Source organism: Alligator sinensis, unplaced genomic scaffold (assembly GCF_000455745.1).
Source record: "Alligator sinensis unplaced genomic scaffold, ASM45574v1 scaffold472_1, whole genome shotgun sequence".
NCBI classification, from domain to species: domain Eukaryota; kingdom Metazoa; phylum Chordata; order Crocodylia; family Alligatoridae; genus Alligator; species Alligator sinensis.
Window position 1 is genome coordinate 916719 of NW_005842518.1, and position 8981 is coordinate 925699.

An 8981-nucleotide genomic window follows, 5' to 3' on the forward strand; every position below is an offset into this window, starting at 1 on the left:
TTTGAGACGGCCGATCGCTGCAGCCACTTTCGGGAGCGCAACGGCACTCCACTCCCCAGCTGGTGCTTCCAAGGGAGACACCAGCGCTCCCACCTGCCCCTGCCTGCCTATCACCTAAACAGTGAGCACGGCCAATCAGGGGTTGCACCAGTGCTCTCAGGGGGTGCATGTGCCTGCCATGTCTTGTTGATAAAATAAAATCAGGAGGCTGCCCACAGGCCTGTGTGTGGCCTTAGTCCGCTAAACCTCACTAGAACTCACTGGTCCTTGAGCCCTTCACCAGACCTCTCTCCAGTACTGCACCACACGGGACACCTCCAGCCTTATGGGCCAATTGCTTGGCTCCTAAACCTCCCTTACACCACACCTCATGCCTCCTCAGTGTTACACAGACGTTGCTCCCTCTGCTTGCTTGGCCTCCATCCTTTAATCTGGCTAGGTCTTCTAGCCCAAGCCCGCTGTGTCAGACCTGGCTCTGAGGCACTGGCTCCAATCAGTTTGTTCCAGTCACCAGGCCCCCGGCCCCCGTCTGACTGCGCCTGTCTGGCACCAGGCCTTTGGACCCTGTGCAGCTGTGCCCTCTGGCCTCTGTCTGCTGGGCCCTTGGCCTCTCAAGTAGTTGTGCCCCTCTGGCCTTGGAACTTCTATAGCTGCACCCCTCTGGCACCGGGCCCCGTTGTCACCAGTCCAGTTGCACCCCGCTGGGCACTAATGGGGCCTCCATACTTCCATTTACAGCTTCATCCCAAACCTCCAGTACAAACACCACCACAAACAGAAGCCCCTAGGCTGTAACCGTTCAATAACAATGAAGACCACATTCTGCCCCTTTAGGAAGATAGCCTTCCACCCCTCAGACAGCATGCCTCCTAGCCCTGGGTACCTTGTGGATTCCTACAGCCTTACTGCTTTTGTAGGCAGCAAAGCAGGCAACCAAACATCTCCAGGTAGTTGACTTGGGCAGGGGCTCCTTCCTTTTGTAATCACCAGAGAGAGACAATAGCCTATAGTAGCCCCAGCCCTGAGCTTATATGTTCCCAGGGCCCTGCCTCCTTCCAGTCAGCTGACTGCCTTCAGGTGCCAGCTAATTACCTTGTTAGCCTATTGCTCAGGCAACCTGCAGCTGTGGAGCTCTGCCTAGCCTTCAGGGCTCCCTAGCTAGGCTGCTTCTGCCCTTAAATGAGCAGGTACATCTTACTGCCCTGTGACACCAACATCCCGAGTATTAGGGCTGAATGCACAGAGCTAAAATTCATACAGATTTCCAATTATGGCAAAGTAAACTTCAGGGTATGATGGGTCAGATGTGGCAACAATGCCAGTGAATGTTACATTTGAAGCAGAACCACTTTGTTCTTCTGTCCTAAGACTGAGAATACATACAATACATCTGAAGAATCAAAAGAGCTGGGCACCATACTGGGCACAGACACAAGTTCAGCTTCCCAATGTAACTCATGGTGCTTTACAGGAAGCACTATGTGTTATAGCAGGGGCGGGCAATTATTTCAGGTGGAGGGCTGCTTACTGAGTTTTGGCATGCCATTGAGGGCCACATGGCAGGCAGCCAGGGGCAGATAAATATTAATTTTCTAAATTTTTTAGGGGCCCCATGGGCCAGATAGAATGGCCTGGCGGGCCGCATCTGGCCCACAGGCCACATTTTGCCTGCCCGAGATACAGTGATCCCCCAGATCCAACAGACGTTTGCTCTTGGGTCCCGAGGGTTGGGGGATCCAGCTGCAATTTGGAGCATCTATGAATCTGCAGCCACTCTCTCCTAACCTCACCCTTCTCCCCTCCCAGCTCTGGCAGTCTTCAGAATGGGAGAGAGGAAGGGAAAGCAGGGACCTTGGTCTGGGGCACGGGAGGTTGGGTCAGGTGGACTGGAGCCATTTGGGTAAACCCCAGACAGAGCTCCCTCTGCTCCCTTCCCTCAATTCCATTCTGAAGACAGCACCAGGAGCAGGGCTGGGCTGTATCAGCCCAGCCCTGTTCCTGGTGTGTGCTGACAGAAGTTAATGAAGATGGTCCCTTTCTATAATGAGGGTTCAGATTGTCACAGGATCAGGCCCTTTAAAAACACTCTGCAGCTGTGCACTTCTGTCAGGACATGCCTGTAGAGCACTTTCAACAGGTCAACCATGTTACAAACATGACTTCTGTCTCTGCCTGCTTTCCACATTGTTACTGGCCAATATTTCCTCTCCATATTTCCATATTCTGTATTCTGGCTGGTTGTTGTCTTGATTTCCACAGGTGATATGGAACATATATAGCTTATACAGTATATTGGCATCTTTTCAATCCTTAACCAGTGGCTTGTGGTTAACACTCCAACATTGGTTCTAGCCACTGGCAATTTTGCTTCCCTCTGATACATGTTTCTTTGGGCTGAGGTGGAGAGCAAAAGATTAAGTTGCCCATAGTGCACTACTGGCTCAGCATTGTTGTCCATGAACCAGTTCAGGTTAAGGACCATTGTTTTTAGATAAAGGTACTACATACATTAAATATATCATACAGTGTTTTTGAAATACCAAACAATTGTACAAGCTCACATTACAAAGACAGCTAGCATCTAAAGTCTTTTATATTGTTATTTAGTAGGGCATCTCAGCACAAAATAGCTGGAGCAAATATTTGTAACCACACATCAGGAAAGGTTTCCATAAGCAAAAACAATAATAATTTAAAAAAAAAACCCAATTCTTCCCAGTTCAACAGAGAACTCAGAACCTGATTAGAAACCTTGCCATATTACAGAGTTAACCCTATGCTTATTGGGGACTGGTTATTACTTGTCACAAGGATACCATTTCTAATTAAACATTTGGCGAATTGCGTGTGTGTGTTGTTTAAATTAACTCGTTAACTAGTTAACCCTTTCTGCTGGAATATCCATTCAGTCTTCAAGTAGCTGAATTTTTCTTTTTTTGAATTTGAAAGTCAGTTTTATGTTGATACACATGCAGGTTACCTCACTGATTTCAATGAATAAGTAGGCTCTTAATTTATTTTTAATTTTGAAATATTTTGGGTCATATTACCAAGTAATCCACTAGCCCATTAGCACATTTATATATTAGTCCCTATGTTCGCATCATGCAAAATTAAGTCTAAAAGCAACAGTCAGCAATTGGCTTAATGATTGCCTCAGAAACACCCTGAAAGGAGAACATCTGATTATAAGGTCCATGTCACACAAATCACAATGGGAACTGTTAAACTCTACATTTTCATTTAGAAGCCACTTCTCCCTGTCTTTCCTGAAACATTTCCCAGGTCTGAGAAAGCTTCTTTTTGAGGAAGAAATCTTTAAAATATGCATTACTGTTGTTGACACATGCTCCGTACTTGAATTAGTAAGTGAAAGTGTCTGGCTCACAATTATATATTATAAACGTTATCAGTTTAATTTATGTTCAGCTGTGCTTTCACCCAACAGCTAAATATATTATTGATACTTTAAGCATGTTGTATTTCTTCATGACCATTGTTTGTAATAGTGTATCTGGAATTAATTTATGGTGCCATGTTAGCTGAGAATAAATCCAACGTCAGGACTTGAAATAGAGGGAGATTTTGATAGATTATTTAATGACCTGATCTTAGAAACATGCTTATATAGAAGGCAAAAAAATTACTCATGTGAGTAATACAAAGGTGTGTATTAGGAGCAGTGTGTATTAGTAGGATCAGGCCTCAATAAATGTATCTTTTAATCCACGTTTTAGGGATTTATTTGGTAGCCAACATGGCTACTAAATACAACCCTGAAACATAGAAGGTACCATATCTTAGCCAATTTTGGAATTATAAACTTCATTGCTAAACAAGAATCAAAATGTCTACACCTCCCTGCCTTTCTGCCATCTACCACCACCAGGGAAAAATCTGCACATTAAAGAGCAATTTACACAAAGGAACCCAGAGGAACAGACATCCACCTTCAGCTTCCTCCCTGCAAAATGAACTTTATTTTCTACCTAAGGGGGCTTTTATCATCTTTACTTTTCCCTAATCCTGAAGAAGGATGTGTGCGCCCAAAACCTTGCAAAGAAAGATAATTTGTTTGTGATTTCTTAGTTGATCTAATAAAAGGTATCATCTCTGAACCAAGAGTTTTAGAGTTCTGCATTGCTTTTAATCCACTGTTTTTCCTGCTTTTGGTTGTATCTCTAGTGTGTTGTTTAGTCAAATATAATTTTAAATTCAGCTGTCTACAACAGAGACAATATTATGTTCACCGTCTTTAGTGCTGCAAATCATTGCCTATATTTATTTGTCACTGTATTTGAATTTGGTTTGCATGTGTCTAATACCAATGGGTACCATGAAAACTGTAAAGAAAGCTAATATATCAGTCACTTCTGATATTACATTGACACTGTAGGACATGGGTGGGTAAAACCAGTCTGAGAATTCAATATTTTCAATGGCACCTTTGGATATCAGCATTAATAGTGGTATATTTAAAATATAACTAACCAGTGTGGTAGAACGCTATTGCCATCTAATTTTGGCATGCTACTCTTATAACTGCAGAGGCAAAGCGGAGGCATTTATCAAGAATAAATATAGAGGGAAAGCCAAGATGTTTATTTTTACATCAGTGTCAGTTGCTCACTGCGCCATTGTACATTCCAGTTGGTTCAAACACAGTGTACTTCAGCCAATCAGAAAGCAGTTTCTTCATAAACAGGCAGTTTTCTTACTTTTATGAATAATCTGATTTCTTGACTGCACTATCTGTGTGCTTTTGTTCATCTTGGAGAATTTATTTAAATATTTCTGATAATCATAGAGTGGTTTATCCACAAATATACAGTTAAAAGTACATTGTACTTCATACCAAAACCAACTACTCCAGCAGGGTGGTGTTTATTTGTTTGTTTGAATTAATAGCCTTCATAGGGGTTGTCTGTAAACAAGGCAATTTTGAAATCAGCAGGTAATTGCTCAGAAAACCCTGCTGAAAGGTTTTAGTAGAACGATCAAACCACATTTTATGATAAGGAAGAAGAAGAATTTAGCATCTAAGATACAAACAGGTACAAACGTCAAGAGGAGTAGGATGTGTGGATTTGCCTTGAACCCTGCATAAAATATTGTCTCTGTACAATACAATATGGCATAATATTACACTTTTTATATAAAATACATTTAAAAAGTGGAATCAGCCATTTAGCAGTCAGAATACTTAGCACAGATTCCACAAAAACAATCTGTAACGTTTTGGAACTACCTTTACACATTTATATATAGAACCTGTATATATAAGTATATAGCGGGCACATCTACATGAGACACTGACTCTGCAGTAGCCTGATACTACTACACAGTAGGGTTGCATGGCAAAAAACATGCTGAGATGCTACTGCGAAGTAGCGTCACTTAAAAGACATTCACCAGCACTACTGCACAGTATCTCCAGTTACCACACATTTATTTAGTACCTGCTTATACAAGTACTAAATAAATTTGCAGTAGTGTCTCATGTGGACGCACCCAGCAATTCTATATTATATCAAGGTGTGGCTAAATATATAAATATGCATATATTCTCACTATATTTTAGATAAAAGCTGTTATTAAAACTTTCTATTAGCCATTTTATAGCATAATGAGTTGTGTCTGTGTGTGCGTGTGTGTGTAAAGAATTTTCTGCCTGCCTCTTTTTGGTAATACTCAGTAATTCACAATATTTTGTATTGCCAAACAGCGCACAAGAATGTGTTTTAAAATTCAATTATTTTTTCAGCACGTTTTTATGCTGCTGAAACAGACAAATATATGAACTGTTGCTAAAGGTGGAAGATTTATTCCAAATTGCATTCACTGTAAATAAGGGTTGATTTGTTCCATATAATTTGAAAGCATTTTTAATGTTATATTACAAGACCTAAAAATGTTTTCTTAACATATACACACATGCCTTTTCATAGGACCTGTTGCAACTGAATATCCTGCATAACTCTGATGCTCAGAATAACTCTTTGAAATAACATTTCTGACAATTGCATGCGAGAATTCTGCAATGGGAAGCAATGCTGCTTTCAGGGATGAAAAGTGCTTGGCATGTTGGGGAGTTTCCCTGAGACTGGTGGGAATGTCTCTCTGCCTTTGCATTTCAAAAATAAAAATGTTCAAGAAGGCTAAGAACAGACTAGAAATTCATAGATGTTGGTATGACATTTAAGATAAATTCAAAACATTTTTCATCACCTGTTTGGCACTACAGTATGTAATCCTCATGTTAAGTAACTACAGATAAAAAATTCACCCCATACGAGGTTGTAATTGTAATTTCAATTTCAGTATGGTCTGTTTTCATCAGTATTCCCTGAACCTATAGAGCCATACCCTTCCCATACTAACCTAATGAAAGATGATGTTGCTGAATGGAACAACTGAGCAACAAGTATACTCAGTATAAAACTGTTCAAAATGTATGTATATCTAGATCGGATGATGTCATAATTTAGATGTATCCTAGTTGCACTGGAAACATTCATCAAATTACCTGGCATTTTAGGACAAATTGACACCATTGTTAGAGCCAAGCACATCCTAGATACTACACAGCATTTATAAATGTCTGGTGTACATGTTTATTAATAATGTTTTTCATATGTTGTAAGAAGTATGAGGAAACAATAAGAGCAAAATACTCCATGGGATCAATAGTATATATGTTCTATGCTTCTATGTATCAGATAGGGCTCTGTGCTTCAATCATGAAATACTGACTCTACTGAAATCAATATCAGAATTTATACCGAGTCAGTGGAGCCAACTGAAAAGTCTAATTTTAGGAAGTCCAGTGTATACACTCCATATATGTTTCACGTTTCATCTCAGGATAGTATTTTGTATGTTCAACAAAAGTGTGTTCATGAAGACTCTGTGAGTATGTAAGTAAAAAAAAAAAAAAAAAAAAAGAAAAAGAACTTATTTTTAAACCAACAACACAAGTAGTGGTCTTTCACATGAACAATTACTGCATACAGGACAAACCTTGGTGCCCACATCTTCTCACCCCCAACAGGTTTGTTCAAACACTATACAGTTAAATATTCTATAAATGGCCATAGTAACAAAAATCTTTAAAACCCAGATGGATGCACAGACAGTTCCAATTGATCTACTCTGCATGGAGATTCCTAGGCAATAGGAAGACCTACAAGCCATCCTCCCCGAGATGAGGATTTACCCTTAACAGACCAAATAAGAAGAAACCACACAGTATTGGGAAACATCTTCCTGATACAAAATTTCAAAATACATCCTGAGCATTAGGTTTTTTTCTCTTTTGCAAGGCTGGTAATAATTCTCCCCTCTAGAACTAACAGGAGTAGAATTACATGCATACAAATTAGATATTTTAAAATCAGCAGGTTATTTTAAACTCTAACTGGTGGAATTATGAAACCATGTAGCTTTCATCAATAAGAATGTATAATTTGAGCTTGAGTAGTGTTTCTGGTTTTGCTAACAGTTGTATTCCAATGTTTACCTCTATAGAAACTCTCTGATAGGCCATCTTGAAAGATTTCTTTTAAGTTCTTTCACTACCACCTACTTTCATTAAATCACTACCCCCTGGGTGCATTTACAGGAGACACTTTACTGTGTGGTAGAGCAAATTACTACATAGTAAGTGTCATCATCTACACATGCAGATGCTTACTGTGCGGTAATTTGCGCTACCCATGAGGTAATTTGCTACCTAGTGGTGGTGGAGGTTGCAAGGTGGGCTTGCCCTCCACACTGTTGAAGCTCAGGGTCCCACGCCAGGTTTGCACGTGAAGCATGGCAATCACCAGCGGCACAGCATAGCGAGTCAGGCACCCTCAGTCTGCACAAAAAGCTCTTTGCAGCATGCCTGGGATACTCTCAGCAGGGGCATGTCTGAGACACAGAGCCAGGATGGGGGGGGACTGACCCCAGGGTGCCTCTCTGGCGAGGACCCATGTGGGGAGGGCAGGAGCACCACCAGCTCCACATCCCAGGGCTGGGAGCCCTTCACCCCCCTTCCCCAGTTGTCATGGGCTTGGGGGCAGGACAGGAGACAGGCTGACCTGCAGAACAAGAAGGAGAGGAGTGGCTCCGGAGCTGCAGCAGCAGGTGATGCCAGGAGCCAGGCCTGTCCCTGGCTCCTGGCAACAGGGGGCAAAGGAGGCAAACTGCCCTCAGCCAGCACCCAGCAGCCCACCTACCCCTGTGGAGCTAGCAGTGACAGGAGGCTCAGCCAGCAGCCACCTGTGCCAGGGGCTGCCCAGCTGACTTACTATGGTCTGTGGGCACCCATGCACACACAACCCCCAATCTGAGGCCGGACAGCACACAGACCCCTGGTATTGAGCATCTGATCTCAGAAATATTGCAAACTCTCACAAACAACTTCTTTCTCCTGGCTCTATAGGACCTGCAGCTGCATGCGATGGAGAGCCACCAGTTGGCAGCCGGGATGCACCATCAGGGTCACTGCCAGCCTCTTCCAGGGCCTTGCATATGCACAACCTCCAGCAGCACAGCACTAAAGACCAGATTCCGCTGCTGGAGCAGCAGGTCATGGTGGCTGAGGAGCGACTGGTGGACTTGTGGGCCTGGCGCATGAAGAACATCATCTGCAAGCAGGAGAGGGACCGAGAGTGAGACTTGTCAGGGGCAGACCAGGAGTTCAGGGACAGGTTCCTGGCCCTGGAGGAGATGCATCTGGGGGCCCAGGAGTGGCATGCTGCCCTAGTGGCCAGGGCAGTGGAGACCACAGAGGAGGACTGCTGGGTCCTGAACACTGTCTTGACCCTGGTGGTCGCCTCTGTGCCACCTACTGCCCTGCCCTAGAGTGCCCTGCCCTGCCCTAGAGTGCCAGTGCACCCCCTGACTGGCAGCACTCACTGCTTAGGCGATGGGCACGTAGGAGCGCTGGTTCCCCCGCTTCAAGTGCCGGCCGATTGCGTCAGCCCCGCCCCCAA

General features: G+C 43.2%; 1 long non-coding RNA gene across 1 annotated transcript in view; it reads right to left on the reverse strand.

Moving 5' to 3' along the window:
- The window catches only part of LOC102385457, a 2906-nt gene extending 1924 nt beyond the window's left edge, over positions 1-982 (reverse strand). The window contains exon 1 of the long non-coding RNA XR_001358658.1: positions 884-982. This is a non-coding gene — a long non-coding RNA (uncharacterized LOC102385457). The remainder of the gene's footprint in view (positions 1-883) is intronic.
- Between the last annotated feature and the right edge of the window lie 7999 nt (positions 983-8981).